The sequence below is a fragment of the Balaenoptera physalus genome, assembly GCF_965194825.1.
Source record: "Balaenoptera physalus genome assembly, chromosome: 5".
Classification (NCBI taxonomy): domain Eukaryota; kingdom Metazoa; phylum Chordata; class Mammalia; order Artiodactyla; family Balaenopteridae; genus Balaenoptera; species Balaenoptera physalus.
The window spans coordinates 10058268-10077156 of record NC_138884.1 but is presented as its reverse complement, the minus strand read 5'-3'; the positions used below and the strand labels follow the sequence as shown (position 1 = coordinate 10077156).

At 38.6% G+C, this 18889-nt stretch overlaps 1 long non-coding RNA gene across 1 annotated transcript; it reads right to left on the bottom strand.

Moving 5' to 3' along the window:
• Positions 1-1351: 1351 nt before the first annotated feature.
• On the bottom strand, positions 1352-14236 carry LOC309661512. The gene is made up of 2 exons (XR_014264050.1): positions 7048-14236; positions 1352-7011 (listed from the first exon to the last, which is right to left on the bottom strand). It is a non-coding gene; the product is annotated as an uncharacterized lncRNA (long non-coding RNA).
• Between the last annotated feature and the right edge of the window lie 4653 nt (positions 14237-18889).

The window sequence follows — 18889 nt, the reverse complement described above, 5'->3', positions numbered from 1 at the left end:
TATTTTATGACCCTCATTTTACAAATGAGAAAACCAAGGATTCACAAACATCATTACTTTGACTAATGTCACACAGCTGGGCTTGAGCCCAGGCAGTCTGACTCAGAACATCTACAAAGACTTCTAGCCAGCAATGCAGTGAGGTTTTGGGCAAAACTTATTATATTTTAAAGCTACACAAGTAAGATTGTCAGCAGTCATCACTTCCTAGGATGCTTTAAGAAACTAAGTGAGGAGGGGACGAGAGTTTTAGGGACCCAGGTAAAGGTGGGGGGAGTCCTGTACGGGGCTCCAGTTCCAGAGATACAAAGAACAAAGGCAGAAGGGGAAACAGCAGAAAGACCATCCCCAGTAGGACCTGGAGAAGAGTGAAGCTGTAGCCCTACACTCACCTGGGAACCAGGTAAACTAAATTCCCCCAATGTGACTTGGGGTGGGGAGGGGCTGGAGAAGCAGGCACTTTTTCAGACTTCACTGACAAGAGAGAAGGATGATCTCATTACATCTTCAGTGCTGGTTTTCCTTGACTTGGGGCCCAAAAGGGGATGAAACTTTGGGCCCTTTCGGCTAGCTACAGGAAAGGGCTGGAGTAGGGAAAGGTGGATCATGGTGATGAGGGTGGGCAATGGGACCCCTCTTCCTGGGCTCAAATCCCACCCTGCTGCTTGAGCTGTGGGACCTCCAGCAAGTTACTGACTCTCTCAGCCCTCAGTTTCCTGACTGCAAAATAGGGATAATAATAAAACCTACCTGATAAAGCTTTGGAAGAATTAAATAGAAAGTACAGGTAAAAGGCTTACAACCATGTATAACTCATAATAAGCTTGCACTAAATATTAGCTATTATTATCATCTGCCTCTTGGAAGTTTCTTCTTCCCTGCCCATCCCCCGTCGTTTACATGTGGAATTTCCTAACCAACAGCCCCTTCCTCCCAGGTGCAGCACATAAGCTCAGGTTGATTCTCTCACCGCCCCATGTCCCCATCGGGGTGTGGCTCAGCTAGGCCACGCCCAGTTTCCATCCATCCCAAACACCTGTGTTCACTGCGGGCCAGCAGCTCACACATCTTAGTTAGGTAACGTGCTCCCCCAGGCTCTGCATGAGCAAGGCTGAGCCTGGACAACGGAACTGATCTGAATTCTCAGGTTTGGAAACTTGAGCCCAGGGTTTGATTGTCAAAGGGCAAACTCTTGCCAGCTCCCCAGTTCAGGATTATAGCATGTGCTAGGTCATCCCTACAAGACTTAGGGAACACTGGTCATCTATCGCTTTTAGGATCGCGGGGGGAGGAGGGTTGTTAATGTCCAGGAGAATTTCCTCCGTTTTTTAGCCATTTTTTTAAAAAAAATTTCTGCATAGCAATACAAATTATCTGAAGTGCACTTGCCAAGATGATTCTCTGACATAAAATCCTTGCACTCTGCCCAGTAACACTGGAAAAAGGAAACTTCCTGGATAGGAGCCTCCTTAGAAGCTCATGAAAATCCTCTTCCAGAAAACACACCTACAAACGTGTGCTTGAAATTCTGCATAGAATCTCAGAAGGTTCACATCACCCCTGAAACTGCCCAAGGACCGCAGGTTAACTCCTAGTCGTCTGTTAAAAATCATTTTCTTTTTTCTTATTCTCTAATTTTTCTTTCATTTTTCTCCCATCTCAATCACTTATACTTCCTGCCAATTTTGTAGCAAGTAGACCACATACAAACATATCTGTACATATTCTGCATCTTGATGTCTAAACAAGTATCAATCCAAGAAATTCTTGAGCATCTAATTGTAGGCTCGGTACAGGGCTACTGGACAGATAAAATAGTGAATGAGAAACATTCCTTGCCATTAAGGAGCTTGCGGAGAATCCTACTTATCTGTAGCAGATATCCCTCTATAAGAAGGGGATTGAGAAGAGATAACAGGTTCAGAAGCATATCCATTTTGGCTAATTAAATGAAACTTGATTTAATGATGAGCAGCAAGGAAAGAGCATCTTGAAATGATGCAGATTTCATGTTGGCAACGTTGCTAGTCTGACCTCACTTTGCCTTTGGTTTATGTTAAATTAAAATTAACTTCAACCAGCATCGATATATTTAAAACTATTGGAGTTTTCCTTTGAGCTGAATCGGTAAAAACGCCTAATGGCTTTAGAACAAATTGATCAACATTTTATTTCAAGCCTGACATTAAAGCAGAACATTACAAGTAGCTTACTTGCCCTCAAGGAAAACTTAGACATAGAAGTGCTGTAATTTAAACTGTTCTTCCAACAGTGAGAAAGCTTGTTTATTGACATAATGATAGTGATGACATCATCTGTTGATGATGGCAAGATCTGTCAAACATTGAGCATCACCCAGACACCAGACACCATGGTAGGTTCTCCACATGCATTATCTCTAGTTCCTGCAACAACTCGGAAAGGTAAGGTCTATTACTTCATTTTATATATGAGAAATCTGAGATCAAGTAATTTGCTTAAAATCACATAGATAATATATGGAAGAATGCACATAAATGTGCAATATTTACATGAAAGATAAAAGTCATTTTGATTTATTCACGTATTTTATATTGTGCATTATAGAAAGGCCACCTATTTCTGTTTTCTCTTACTCTTGCAACTTATGTTTTTACTTTCAGATATTAAATCTCTATGTAGTATTTTCCAAAAATTCTGAGAAATGATAGACATCTGTTGTTTTTGCCTACTCAGCATTCACACATCCTTCAGATAATAGTACCTCTATCCACTTTCATTCCATGTGATTAGGTGGGCCTGACCCCATCACCTGGCTCCAGATTTAGGCATGTGAGTCATGTCTAGACAATCAAAGCACTGAATTACTCTGACTACAGGGTGTCTGCTTTTAAGATGGTCATATGACAAAGCAGGGCAAATGAGAATTGTCCTCCAAATGTTTGTTGGAACTCTTGAGAAAGAAAACCTTTCTTTCTACTGGCATTGCTAGAATGATAAGGCAAAAACCTAGAGACAAAGAAACAACCTGCCTGAATTTGAAATTAGCACAGAAGAGTGAAGTGTCATGTGATAAAGAAAGGCAAATTCCTGGATCCATCTGTGCCTGAAGCCATCTGAACTTCTCCACTTAATAATTTAATGAATATCTTTTTTCCATTTTATCTCAATTTCTTAATTCAATCAAAGTCATCTAATACAGGGCAAATTGCAGTCTGTAACTTTCTATTAGACACTAGTCATGTTTTTTGGTAACACTAATACAATAAGAATCAATGAGCAGATTCTGTGGCAAGCAAAATAATGACACCCCCCCCAAAGATATGCACGTCCTAATCTGTAGACTGTTATCCTTCAAGGAAAACTATCTTTGCAGATGTGATTAAGGATAAGAACCTTGAGATTAGATGGCCCAATCTAATCATGTAAGTTCTTAAATACAGATGTTGGAAGCAGAAGAAAGGTCAAGAAATGAGATGTAAGATGAATAAGGAAAGAATCTAAGCATGAGAGAGACTCCACCTGCGATCATTAGCTTGAAAGACGGAGGAAGCAGGCCATGAGCCAAAGAATGTGGTGTGCTCTAGAAGCTGGAAATGACCACCAGAAGGCAGCAAGAAAACAAGAACCTCAGTCCTACAACCACAAGGAACTGAATTCTGCCAACAACGTGAGTAAGTAGGGAACATAATCTCCCCATAGCCTGCTGGCACCTTGATTTTAGTCTGATGAGACACACACCAGGCTTCTGACCTACAAACTATAAGATAATAAATTTGTGTTGTTTTAAGTCACCACATTTGTGGTCATTTGTTCCAGCAGGAATAGAAAACTAGTATGGATTCTGATCACTGTTTTTGCCTTGGAGAGTCTGGGGAATCAGACCATAACACCAAAGCTTCTATTAACAGGATCTCCTGGGTTTTGGGGGAGGAAACTTTGGGCCTAATCTTAGCATGCACACAAAGAAGGGGAGTAGGAGGAGAGGCCTCAGAATCAGAACATAGAGAAGGCAGAGATCTTAGGCTGATAAAACACATGCCTCATTTTGTGTAACTCAGCAATCACTGAAGAGAAATATATCTGCTGTGCTAACCTTGGGCTTTGGTAATCATATCCAAAATTCCTAATACAGAATTAGTAAGGAAAAAGCAGCCAAGTGGAGCCTTGGAGGCCTAGAAAGCATTAACCAGCGATAGAGAAACTTCTCTCCGTCATAGTTAGTACCAATGTCAGAAGTTTTGACAACAAGGGAAAGTAACAATGGGAAGAGAAAGCAACAAGAGTATTGAATGGGAGTAGCAATAGCAGCAACACTTATAGGCCTGCAAAGTTGTAGCAGCCACTGAGAAAGAATATGAAGTCCCCAGACCACTTGAAGTGAGAGAGGAAAGGAAAGGGCGGGGGTTCCCATGAGAATTCTGGAGAGGGAGCAGAGAAATTAAGGACACACTATTGCAATTATTGTCCAAGACCTCAGTGGCCCCAAGACCCCACAGTCTGGCAACATATGGGTTACCAGGCACACAAGTTTATATTTTCAGAACCTTCTCAGAGTATACTAAATGAGCTTATGCCGGCTTTTTCAAGGATGTTGCTGCCTTTGGGATGTTGCTTTGGAGGTTCTCTCAAGGTCCACCATTCAAGGTTCACTAGTCTGTTCGTGATGGTTTTACGCTGCCATGGCAAAGGTTCCAAGGTTCCAAACTCACAACTCCCTTGTGCTGATATGACACAATGAAGAGAAGGCTTAGGTACTTAAGGAAGGATGTTCCTTCCATTTCTCAGTTTACCTGCCTCCTGATGTCTCCTGAAGGGAATTAATCAGGGAGTTCCTTAGTCATAAATCTCTGACGATAGTACTCAAGAGAAAGAAACAAACTTTAGAAAGTGAAACTCTTAAGAAACATATTTTCTCCAGTCAACGAAAGTAGCATTTATAACTAAAGCATTGAAACCAACTTTCTCTCTTACATAAATCACCATTTTCTTTTCTTTCTTTTCTTTCTGTTTTGTAATGTGCTAGGATTATACTCTTAAAATGCAATGTTGTGTCATATGAAAGATTAGCCTATATTCAAAAAATCCTAAATATTTGAATTATTCATTTAGTTTTTCAAAAATATCCAAACACTATTTGAAGACACTTCTAGCTACTTGGACTTTGATATTACGTGGGTCAAGAAAAAAAAACAACCTAGAAAATAACAATAGTAATAGCAGCAAGAATTCATTAGGTCTATGCTTACTTTGTACTGAGGAATCAAGGAATAAACACTATATTTTTTAAAGTTATGTTTAGAAGTTTTATCCATGTATTCTTTTACTTCTTTGCTCATATATAGCTACAAAGCCTTTATTCATTAATGACTCAGTTGGCTGATCCTAGATAATCTATTACATGGGGCCCATTGGCCTCTCAAAATACACAACTTGGAAGAAAGGATTCTGGTTCATATTTCTTATAGTCGTCCGAGCTTGGGAAATTTTAAAGAAGACAACTGGAAAGAGTTTTTTCTGTAATACTATATTTAGTTTTATTTGTTTATCTTCCTTGCTGCTTAATTGAAATGTGAACATAAAATAATCTGATTTCTGGTTAACCAATCTACATCTACTAAACAGTAAACAACAGCATGTCCTTTCTAACCTCCAGGATTCTCAGAGTTGGGAAGGGTAATTAATTGTCCTCATACAAGTTACCCAATGGTAAAGAGCAATGCACTGCCTTTCTTTGATAATTAAGATTCATTATTCTTTTTTTTTTAAAACATCTTTATTGGAGTATAATTGCTTTACAATGGTGTGTTAGTTTCTGCTGCATAACAAAGTGAATCAGCTATACATATACATATATCCCCATATCTCCTCCCTCTTGCGTCTCCCCATTATTCTTTGTAATTCTCAGAAATGGCTATCTGTAAGGTTAGTAATATACAGTAGCACAATGTGGATTTTTCTGCTGTTTGTTTTTCTTAACAAATAAGGGCAAGAGTTTAATATTAAGCAATTATTGCTCATTAAACTCATGCACTGGACACACTCAAACAAAAAACTATTTTGTGAAACCCTGTTTTTCTGTGAATTTTGTTCCTAGGTTTATGAGAAGTCCTTCTGTGTATCAGGAGATTGGATTTTGAAATTATTTTTAGGAACTCTGGGCAAGGAACATGCCTGGCTTTTTCTTCGCTGAACTGCATTACAGAAGAGGAAGTTGAGGCCCAGTGACCATTATCACTCCACCAGCCATTAAGGGAGCAGGGCTACTAACTTCCTGTCCAATTCTTATTTCCTGCATCCAGGGTCCCTGGAGGATGTGAAAGTTCAGAACGGTAATCAAAATAATGATGCTGATATGATATTAGAGCTAAAGGAATGTAGTCACCTAGTCCAACTCCCATATTTTCTAGATGAAAAATACGAGACCCAGATAGATTGCAATTTGTCTGAGGTCATATGCTTTGTCAGAGGAAAAGCAGAACCCAATGGTGTTGCCTTCTGGCCCCCATCACCATCAGAAGTCAACATGTTCTTTGTGGTGGGACCTGGAACAGTGAGGCCAATTCCTGGGACCTCGATAGCTCTTTCATCTTTTTGTCTCTCATAGATGAGTCCTGTGTAGGTGACTTTCTCCAAATGGAGTTAGTAAAACTACTTAAAAGGCCAAAATAATGAAGAGCCTCAAAACATTCCTAAATACCTTGGGTTAATGATGCCATACAACTGGCCTTTGAAAGGAAACACGTTAACCTGCCTTTCACTCCACCCTTCTTGTTGTACATCAAGAACAGAGCCATCTTCTGCCCTAATTTGGGGCTGAACATCATAATTACATTCTGGATACTCTAATAGTAAATAGAGGTTTTCAGGTGCCATTGGAGCATAGATCCAACATGTCACTTTTTGCTAAAAGAGAAAACATGTCTTAGGGGAGGGGTAGAGTTTAATGGATCAAAAGAAGGAGACTGTTGCTTTTAATTGTACTTTTTACTTAACCTGTTATAATGCATTGACTTGTACTTTTTACTTAACCTATTATAATGCATTGACTTGTACTTTTTACTTAACCTATTATAATGCATTGAATATTTGTTTCCCCCCATGATTCATATGCTGCAACCCTAACCCCCAATGTGATGGTACTAAGAGATGGTGCCTTTGGAAACTATTTGGGTCATGGGATAGATCCCTCATGAATGGGATTAGTGCCCTTATACAAGGGACCTCAGAGAGCTCCCTTGCCCCCTTTCCATCATGTGAGGATACAGCAAGAAGACAACTGGCTACGAACCAGGAAGCAGGCTCTCACTAGACATCAAATCTCCTGGCACCTTAATCTTGGACTTCCCAGCCTCAGAGCAGTGAGAAATAAATGTTTGTCATCTATGCCAGGCTTAGATCTGGTACAGATCTTCTTCCACTTACGATGGGGTTACATCTGATAAACCCATTGTAAGTTGAAAATATCACAAGTTGAAAATGTATTTAACACACCTAGTGTACAGAACACCATAGCTTAGCCTAGTCTACCTTAAATGTTCTCAGAACACTTACATTAGCCTACTTTGGGGCAAAATCATCTAACACAAAGCCTATTTTATAATAAAGTGTTGAATATCTCATGCAATTTATTGAATACTGTAGTGAAAGTGAAAAACAGAATGGTTGTAAGTGTATTGGTTGTTCACCCTCATGATCTCATGGCTGGCTGAGAGCTGTGGTTCGCTGCCACTGCCCAGCATCGTGGGAGTATCGTGCTGCATGATGCTAACCCAGGGAAAGGTCAAAATTCAACATTCAGAGTAAAATTTCTACTGAATGCATATTGCTTTCATACCACCATAAAGTCAAAAAATTGTAAGTTGAACCATTGTAAGTTAGGGACAGTCTGTATTTTTGTTATAGCAACCTATAACTAAGATACCTATTTACGTTTTCAATAGGAAGAACAGTGAAATCCACATTACTAGACTCTCAGACTTGGCAGGTCATTTGGGGACCTTGGTGAGGAAAGCATTGAGTGAGTTTATTAGGGATGACTTTCTCATTGGGTGAAGACAAATGTTGTCACAGCCAAGTTCTCTAGACTCCCTCTCTTATTTACTTGATACTCCAGAAGTATGTGTTTGCCACCATGGCTCTGAAAATTTTAACTGTTTCTTAATTCATTTGTAAGCCCTGCTCTCTCTGAAGCAAAAAATAATAACAAAAACTGGCATTAAATGAGCTCTACTTTTGTGTCGGTACTGTGCTATGTGCTTTAAATACATTATGCCCGTTCTTATGATAAATTACAAGATAGAGCTTATGACGCTCCCTTTACAGATGGTAAGTCTGAGAAGCCCAGAATTTTTTCTTTCTGTTTTTAAATTTATTTATTTATTTTTGGCTGCGTCGGGTCTTCATTGCTGCACGTGGGTTTTCTGTAGTTGCGGTGAGCAGGGCCTCCTCTTCGTTGCGGTGTGCGGGCTTCTCATTGCGGTGGCTTCTCTTGTTGCAGAGCATGGACTCTAGGCACGCGGGCTGCAGTAGTTGTGGCGCGTGGGCTCAGTAGTTGTGGCTCATAGGCTCTAGAGTGCAGGCTCAGTAGTTGTGGTGCAAGGGCTTAGTTGCTCTGCGGCATGTGGGATCTTCCTGGCCCAGGGCTCAAACCCGTGTCCCGTGCATTGGCCGGCGGATTCTTAACCACTGTGCCACCAGGGAAGCCCCCAAAATTTTTTCAACAGGTAAGTTAAGGATATAGATTACTTCCACTTGTGTCTCACCTGATTCAGGTGTTCTTTACAGATTCCTCTTTTCCTCTAACTTAATTCTAGTTTATAATCTTCTAGATGTATTACACCTAAACTGAAGGTTTGGAAATGATGCCCAGCCTTGGAGAGACTGCCCCTGCTCTGGCTTGCTTGCTTTCCATTGTTAGGGTCTTAGTAACAAAGAGGAACTGGGGAAGCCCAAAATGAGACTGTTGATATAGTTGTGCTTTTTACTTAACCTGTAGTCTACATTTTCAACAGGAAGAACAGTGAAATCCACATTACTAGACTCTCCAACTCAGCAGGGCATTTGGGGACCCTGGTGAGATAAGATTTGAGTGGGTTTAAGGAGATGCTCGAGCAAAGGAAAATTTGGAGATTGAAGCTTGACACTTCTTAATCAGAATAATATTCAAATCCAAAAAGTGGAGCAAAAATAAGTACTAACTATGGGATAGAGTGGGAGAAGGAAACAATAAGATTAAAAAGGTTTTAGAAATACTCAGTAAGATAGAAGGAATGTAGGAGGTGATGAGGGTGATAGTGTGGTTGGCAGGGGTGGAGTTTTGGCATAATTTTCAGTGTATACCTAATAAGATTTAAACGTGAGCTGTCAGAGGAGTAGTTTCTAGGTTAGAACAAGGTATATACAAAGACATGAAGGATCAGAGATTTATTACTGTCTCTTAACTTTTGTAAAATATTACATAATTATGTTGACTCCCCCAGCAATAAAAATTGACCTACCCTTCACATTAACACAGAAGTTAAATCTTGTCCAGAGTTATTCAACAATCTTGTAACATTGAGATATGGCCCAAGAGGACTTAGGCTTTATGTTTTCAGTAAGACTAATGATTGAGTTGTTTTATATATTAAATTTGTGCAAAAATAACTTTCCTGAATCCAGTGTCTTTCTTCTGTTCTAGTGATGAATGAATGAATCTCTCATCGGGACCCAAGTAGCAGTGGAATATTTATTCTCAAAGGCAATAGCGGACCATAACTGACTAAAGGTAAAGAGTACATGATTGTAACCCATAAATAAAGAGTGTATTGTCTCTTGTTTCCTAGGACTCAGAGATGAAGCAACATATGAAAGAGGAAATCTTATTACGATTCACCCTAATGTGTACAGGTCTTATGTCTATGGTAATCATATTGCCAAAAACTTCCCTGAGCAATAGATATTGTTATAGAGCATCTAATCTATCTATAATCTAATAGGTAGGTAGGTAGATAGATAGACAGGCAGAGAAAGATATGCGTATGTCTGTGTCTCTGTGTGATGTGTGTGTACTTAATTATTTTGATCAAATTTGGTTAATTGAAATATTTCTAGACTTCAAAATTTTTAAATACCTATTACTCAGCTTATATATGACTATTTGTAGTCTTTGGGGGGTTTGGTATTAGAATATGTTATAAATTACAAAATTAACCTATGTTGCCACAATCAGAGAAAACTACAAAAAAGAAAAGAAAACAAATACCCTTGCCCCATAGCCCTCCATTCCCATTCCCAGACCATCCGTACCCTGGGGTAACCTTCATTGTCTTTTCACCTCTTTGTGTGGTGGTGAGCTCAGGTTTGGGATGAGTCCATTTATCTCAATGTACCTGAGAGTTTTTAATGCTATTTTGTAGCCATTGCATGACAGAAATGTGTGCCACATATCCCCAGGTTTATGTGTGAGCATAAAGTTCCAAAATTTAACATCGAAGAATTCTCTTTACACTTCAGGAAGCGCTATGAAAGCTCAGATTTCTCTGTCATCAGGTCACTAGAGTATCTGAGGAAATAGGTTCATCAATTTTAAGTCTTCCTCCAATGACACCCTAGGGGTTAAGGAGGCCGATCTGGGGAGCCTCCTAAAAAGGAAACATTTTAAAATGTTTGATCTCATCCATTTCAACCTCTGTGGGTTAGTAATGTCACTCAACCAGTCCAGAGTAAGACGTGTCTTTCTTACCATTACTAAGTAAGGTTGTTTTCCCATTTTTATATTAGCCGTTTATATATTTTTACTTTTTTAGATAAGAGATGGAACATAAAGTGCCACTCCATGTTCCATAGATCTTCCTTTTCTTATTAATGATTTTGTTGCTAGACAGTACACTCTAAAATCATTAAAAGTGCTGTAGAAAATCAGTGGGTATTTTATTCTTATCCCTTCGCATAGTTTTCTGTTTCCCATGATGCCATTTCTGGGCTTTTTGCCCACTCTGAAGACTCTCCTTTAATGAGCCCTGAAGCATTTACTTGTACAGAAGTTGCAGTTAAGATGCAGGTAAATATCTTCCAAAGACCTTTACGCTCTACATAAAATACCTACAACAAAGTCTAGAGATGATCACAAACAGTAAGATATTTGCTGAGATATTTGGAGAAGATCACACTCACACAAGCAACAGTTACTGAGTTCAGTCAAGGAGGCAAGAGAAATGTGATGCAATTCCTGCCCTCCAGAGGTCACCTCTGTTATTCTTGATTTACGAAGAGTTCAACAACAAGGTGGCCCTTAGCGTAAGGGAAGATCAAGGATAAGTTGCGGGAGAATCAGTGAGAAAAGTCCATATTTAAGAAAGCAATGTGGACAGAAATCTTTTCCATCCCAAGAGAGAACTTTGCTGGGCATCTTCACCTAAGTCAGCAGTTGGCAAACATTGTCTGTAAAGGCCACGATGGCAAATAGTTCAGGCTGTGCGGTCCACACAGTCTTTCACAGCTACTTAACTCTGCCACGTTCCAATTAAACTTTCAATTTACAAAAATAGGTGGCAGCCAGACTTGGCCTGAGGGCCATAGTTTGTTGACCCCTGATATAAATAATCACAGTTTCAAACTGATATCATTAATAGAGAAGAAAATAGAAGGGAAGATAGATTTCATGAGAAAAAAAATATGAGTTTGGTATTAATAAACATTTGATTGAATATGACAAATATTTCCTGAGTACTTACTATATTCTAGGTGTGGTATTAGGTGCAAGGGGTTAAAAAAAAATGGACAAAATATGAACTCTGCTCTCAAGAAACTCACAGTCAATCATACAATGTACTAAGATCATATCATGGAGCCACAACATCAGGGAAGTTCTGTGTCTTGAAATAAGCAAGCCATGTACACGGCCTCAATCAAGGGCCTCCATTCAAATCACATTAATCCTCAAAACGTGCTCGTGGCTCAGTGAGCTGGGCTGCAAAGGGCAAGTTGAAAAATTTGCCAGTGAGTGTTGGCTGAATGAAGATAGGAGTGTTTGATGACTTTTGAATCGTGTGGATGGAAATGCGATTTAAAAATTCAGACAGACCAAGCTTAAATTGTTGCTGACAGCTGAAGTCATGCTTATTCCTTTAAGAGGAAGCTGAAATGGAACATGACACTTTAAGTGTAATAATATCACAAGGATATTGACGTGTGACAGGTAAGCATATCATCTACTTTAAACTGGACGTGTTCTGTGTACCAGAAACCACCGTTATAAAAAGAGAAAAGGATGCACCACTGATGTCACCACAGGTTCTGAGTATTCACTCAAAAGAGTTTGCCTACATGTCAAGCTTGTGGTTTTGATGGAGGAACCAATCCCACTCCTGGAGAAATTGAAAGAAAAAGGGAAGTACCATTATGATTATCTAGTACAATGATTTGTAGTATTTGACAAGTTTACAGACCCTTAGAAGATGTAATAAGAAATAGAGATAAGATTCCCCCTAAAAAAAAAAAAGCATGTGTTTATACATACAAACAAAATCTTGCATGTAAATCCAGAGGATCAGAGATTCACTGAATCCTATCTGTGGATCCCCGGGAAGTCTGGGTACCAGAAGTTGAGAAACCCTGCCTACAGTAAGTCTAATGCTTTTCATATTTATCTCAGATGATCCTCAGACAACAGATAACAACACTTGACAAAGGTCCTATTATCACCATTTTACAGAGATGAAAGAACTAAGGATCACAGAGGCTGAGCAATTTGCCCGAGATCCCAGGCTAGAAAGTGTCAAGGCTGAGTCTGTGAACACCTGCTACCTAGTAAGACGGAGCTCACGTGTGCCTTCTTGTTGTAGCGGCCTATCTGCAAATTGGGAGAAAGTAAATGAAATTTTTCTTTTATAAAACAACTTCTACGACACTCCAACTGAAGCTTTCCCCAGAGGGAAATAAGTTCTTTGCTCTTAAATATTGAAAAAGTGTGATAGGGTGAAAACTTGCTCCCTACCTCCCCCAAAGATATTCACAGCCTAATCCCCAGAACCTGTGAATATGGTACCTTACTTGGCAAAAGGGATTTTGCAGATGTGATTAAATAAATGATTTTGTGATGGTGAGATTATCCTGGATTATGCTTGTAGGCCCAATAAAATCGCAAGAGTCCTAATAAGGGACTCAGGCAGATCAGACAGAGGAGAAGAAACTGTGATGATTGAAGCAGAGGGTGGAGTGATTTGGCCACAAGCCAAGGAATGCCAGCAACCTCTGGAAGCTGGAAGAGACAAGAAACAACGATTCTCCCCTAGAGCCTCCAGAAAGAACTAGCCCTGCCAATACCTTGATTTTAGCCCCATAAGTCTCATTTCAGAACTCTGACCTGCAGAACTAGAAGAGGATACATTTGTGTGGTTTTAAGCCACTAAATTTGTGTTCCTTTCTTACCATGGCTATTGGAAACCAGTGCCAAAAGTAAAACCAAGCTAAGTTATATTATAATTTCATTTTTTTTTCCTGAGCTCCATAAGAGCAGGGAGTTTTCTATCTTAGCACCTAGAACAGTGCCAGAAACAGAGTATATGCTCAATAAAAACGCAATGAATGTTCATAGTGGTATCATGTATACTTTACAAAGATAGGAGAATTAAAAGTGAACCTAGAGGAACATTCCTACAAGGAGGAAAAAATGTTTAAAAATACTGTTGGAAACTATAGTATAAAAATAACTATATCTTTGCCATGTGTTTACACCCAAAAGGTGCAGGTGCAAGAGAATTATTATATAAATTTTAAGGTGAATTGATTAATTATTCAGCGAAATTCCCTAATACACAAGTCCTTTTCTCACATAATCTTTTGTTATTTATGAATGAGGTGGTCCAAACTTCAGTTCTGCTTAGGAAATAATTATATTTTTCTTTTTCTGCACTCCTGTTCACTCTGGCTATTCTTGGAAGTGGGCAGGGAAAGAATTAGGGAATAATGAATCAGTTAGGAGTTGCTGTAGGGAGGAGGCTGAAGTTGATGATTCCTACAAGCCTTGAACTTCATGTCCTTACCTCTCAGCATCACTAAGACAAAAGGTGATTGTCCCCCTTCTCTTTAAAACAAAAGCCTTCAGATTGATCTTCTTTGGCCATTTTGCTTCTTTAAGGTTTTCCCTCCAAAGGGGGGCTGATTGGGGGGGGGGAGATATAAGATAAAGAATGAAGAAAAGAAAATGAACTCAAATATCAAATTCAATAGATGCCTCTTTTCAAGCCCCGCCTACTAAAAACTTCATTAGAGTCTCTGGCTGCTGGCGATGCCTGGAATCGTAGCCATTAGAGGCAGCGTCGTTAGACAGATAGTGTAGGTGTGAAAGATTTCCAAGGGCAGGAGAGAAGAGGATGGAAGAGAGTAATTCCAGATCTTGTGGCTTAGCACAGTTGACTGTATTTTTTGTTTATACAAAGTACAGAGCAAAGGTTCCTAGTCGATGAGCAGTCTTCCACGTGCTTAGCTAGGGACGCAGGACTGCTCAAGGCCTTGGAGTCCTCCAGGAGACTGGAAATCAGAGAGAAGCGGGAAGCATGCAGAACATTTATGGGAGTAAGTCTGGGAGTCGTATACAGCATTTTTACCACCTCCCAGGGGTTAGAACTCTTTCATACGGCCACACACCCCTACCTGCAAGGAATTCTGGGAAATATAGTATGGCTCTGAATGAGAGAAAACAACTTCGGTAGAGATAAGTTTTCTATATAACTGGCCTCTGGCCACTTCTACCAATTCATTTACTGTACCCCAAACATTCTGGCCTCCTTGTTGATCTTTACACATACTAAGCCAAGGTCCCTGTCTCAGAACCTTTGTACAGGCTATTCCCAGTAACTGAAGTGCTATTGCACTAGATATCCACACAGCTGGCCCTCTAACTCCATTCCACTCAAAGCCACTCCTTCAGAGAGGACTTCCCTGACACCCACCCCCATCTAAAAATAGATGTCACTCTCTAGTCCCTCACCCTGCTTTTTTCCCTTTATGTCATTCATCCCTATCTGACATTATAACATATATTTATTGGTTCATTCCATTTTTCCTGTTTTTCTCACTAGAATGTAGGCTCCTGAAAGTCAGAGACTTTCGTCTGTTTTGTTAGCTGCTGTATTTGCAGCACCTAGAACATTGCCCAATACAGGATAAAACACTCAGGAAGCATTTTATTGAATGAACTGTGCTTCTTAATAAAGACTTCAAATATGTAATAGTGCAATGGCTCTGTTTTCTAATGACCCATTTTGAGCACAGCCCAGGATATCCTCTCTCACAGATATCTCCTGTTCATTCCACTTCTTCATCTCATCACTTCCTACTCATCTTGGATTTAACTCGTTTCAAGGATCCTGTCTTTTCACAAAACTCCAGCTGCCCTGTACTCCACAGTGCTTCATGCATAACTCGTTGCTATATGGAAATCAACTGATTATGTGTCTGTCTCCCCTACAGAACAATGAATTCCTCCTGGGCAGGGCTGTGTATTATTCAACTTTGTATCCTCGTTGCTCAGGGTAGTAGCTGGCATTTGGTAAAATCTTAACAAATATGTGTTCATCAGAACTGTTCAATAATTTTGAAGACTTCTTGATGCAGGAAAACTTAATAAGAGAAAAAAATATCAACCACTCAAACTTCCCTAAGCAGTTTTAATAAGGATTTGGCAAAACATTATTCTTCTCAACTCCTTCCAAGTTGTAAGAATGCAAACAAAATTGTTCCTTGAATCATATATAATTAATGCAATGGTTATTAGAGCTGGATTATTCATTTTAAGTAAGTCATTATGATACAGTACAGTTATGATAGTTTTATTATTATATATGTACTGTAGTACATTGAGATCCCGTGAATAGTTGATGTACACAACCTATTTACGTCATTTTATAAAATTTAGAACATAATCTTATTTTAAATGACTGTAGAGATTTTAGTATTTGTTAGTTTTTAACTTTGAGTCGTTTTGTTGTTGAATTCATGATCAGAGAAGCCAGGCCTAATGGTAACATTATTGTTATAGGAAAAAAAGATCCATTTCACACTGACATACTTTATGATATAACTTCCAGGAAAGTCTTATAGAGAAATGTGGAGATTGCTTACAGTAAATGGATAATTAGAGAGACAAATTAATCCTGGAAATAACAAACAGAAATAATAACCCATTAGATGATTAGGAAAATCAAGTATTTTTCTTAACTGGAGAAGTCTTTTTTTCCATTCATATTGCATGTGCATAAAAGGTTTCCAGAAAATATGGTAACATTTGGAAAAATGTAAATCGTACATAAAGCATTTTCTTTCTCTCTCTTTATATATATATATATATATATATATATATATATATATATATATATATATATATTAATATTTAGCATGTTTAATAACCATGCCTCTCGGGGTAGGGAATCATGACTTTTAGAAATCCTGTTCCACCATGTTATTTGCACTTCATGGACTGATTAGATGTTTGGTTCTGCCTTCGCCCATGCCAAAAGAGCAGGGTTAAGACACAGCAGCCAAACTGGATGTGAGTTTACAAAATGCATTTGTCCCATTTCTGTTTTGATACTCACCTAAAAATCAATCATGTCCCGACTACCACCTCGTGGTGAAGACCAGCCAAAGAAAACTGAGCCAACTGGATGTCATAATATTAGTACAGTTATCAATGCATATGAGTCTATAAGACCATAAAAACCAAATATAGCTTAAATTTCTCTGGGATCTTGAGTAGGCATCAACCCCATTGACTCATCAATAATGTGTGCTGTAGTGATTTCAAGTTTCAGAAAGTGAAGTGAGATACCTGGTACAATTCTACCCTTGGGTGAAGGAAGAGGAAAGATAGGATATAAAGAACCACTTTTTCTTTGAGGTTCCAGGTTTTCCTACCATTCTAACAAATAAATCAGATTTTCCATTTTGTTCAAATTTGGAAAACACCATTTACATAGAATACAAGTTAAGTTGTATTCCTTGAGTTGTGCAATTTCATGATAACTAGATAAACTTAACCAATCTGGGGCAAACAGGATACATTCATCAATCTACAAACAATATTCTTATGACATGAGTTTATTCATTCATTAATTCAGTTCTGATGACTGATGTAGTGGTGATGTTGAATGCCAAATCACTGTTTATTCTTGCCATGGCTTCACATCCATTACAGAAGACAAAATCAAGAACTATATCTTATTTTTCATTTATTTTTGGTTTATTTTTCTTTTGTGATATGATACTGCAAATTCCCAGCAGGAATCTTTATAGTTCTGCACTGAAAAATAATATTGCATCTAATTTATTGTAGCTGAGACCAGTCAAAAAGAAAGAGCAAGAGGCCATCTGGCTGGCTGGCTAATGATTTTAGGGAGGGTCTCTTGGGGAATCAGTACCTGTGTGAGGCTAACACAGGCCAGGGGTTTAGCTTTGCGGTTTGCTAAAATTAATTCTATCAGTTCATCCCAAGTGTGATCAAACCCTGGGGAAATTATTTGGACTGGAAAAACTCACAAGCGATGGGCATGCAAACCAGAGTATCAGTTTATGTGCATGGTTGACATATTTGGCAGGGTAAGTATCATTGATTAGGATAAAGCACTAAGGAAACTGCATTAGAGGTAAAATGGTTGTTTGTGTGCTCAGCCTTAGAATAATGGGAGTTAAGAATTCACAAAAAGTATTCCATCAGTCTAAACTAGTTGCTAAAGTAATATTTTTAAACAGCTCTTTTGACATATAATTTACATGCCATACAATTCACCCTTTTAAAGTGTACAATTGAATGTTTTTAGTGTATTCACCCCTATCTGACTTTAGAACATTTCCATCACCTCAAAAAGAAATCCCATACCCATTGCCAGTCATTCCCCATTCTCTCCTCCCCTCAGCCCTACATCCCAAGGCAACAACTAATCTACTTTCTGTCTCTATTGATTTGCATATCCTGGACATTTTATATCAGTGGCATCCTACAATATGTGGTGTTTCGTGGCTGGCTTCTTCACTTAGCATGTTTTCTAGGTTTATCCATGCTGTAACATGTATCAATACTTTGTTACGTTTTATTTCTGAATAAAATTATATTTTATGGATATACTGTAAATATAGAGTATATGTAAATATACATTTTATTTATCCATTCATCAGTTGATGGATATTCGGGTTAATACTATTTTTTGGCTACTATGAATAATGCTGCTATGAACACTTACATACAAGTTTTTATGTGAATAGTTGTTTTAATTTCTCTTGGGTATATACTTAGGATGGAATTGCTGGGTCATAGGATAACTATGTTTAACTTTTGGGGGACCTGACGAATTCTTTTCCAAAGGAGATGCACCATATTTAATTCCCATCAGCAATTATAAGCATTCCAATTTCTCCACATCCTCACCAGCACTTATTTTCTATTGTTTGTTAGTAGACATCCTCATGAGTGTGAGGTAGTTAGTATCTCATTGTGGTTTTGATTCGCATTTCCCTAATGACTAATGATAGTGAACAACTTTTCATGTGCTTACTGACCATTTTATATCTCCTTTGGAGAAATATCTGTTCAGATCCTTTGCCCACTTTTTAATTGGAGCATGTATGAATATTTCATTTGTTTTATTGACGAGTAATATTATATTGTATGGATATACCACATTTTATGTATCCATTTATCAGTTGATGGACACTGTGGAATAATGTTTGTATTTTTATGGAGAATGTTGGTGATGTCAGCAGGATAGAGAACCAGAGAAATGTGTACTATGGAAATGAATTTGGTTTATAGGCCTAACTCAGAAAAAAGTAATAGTGCCTGGAAAGAACACAGCAAATTTATAACATACAGCCAACATATTTAAGGTGGGGGGAAGGTAGAGTAGTCTTAGAAGTCTCTGCTCCCCTAAGA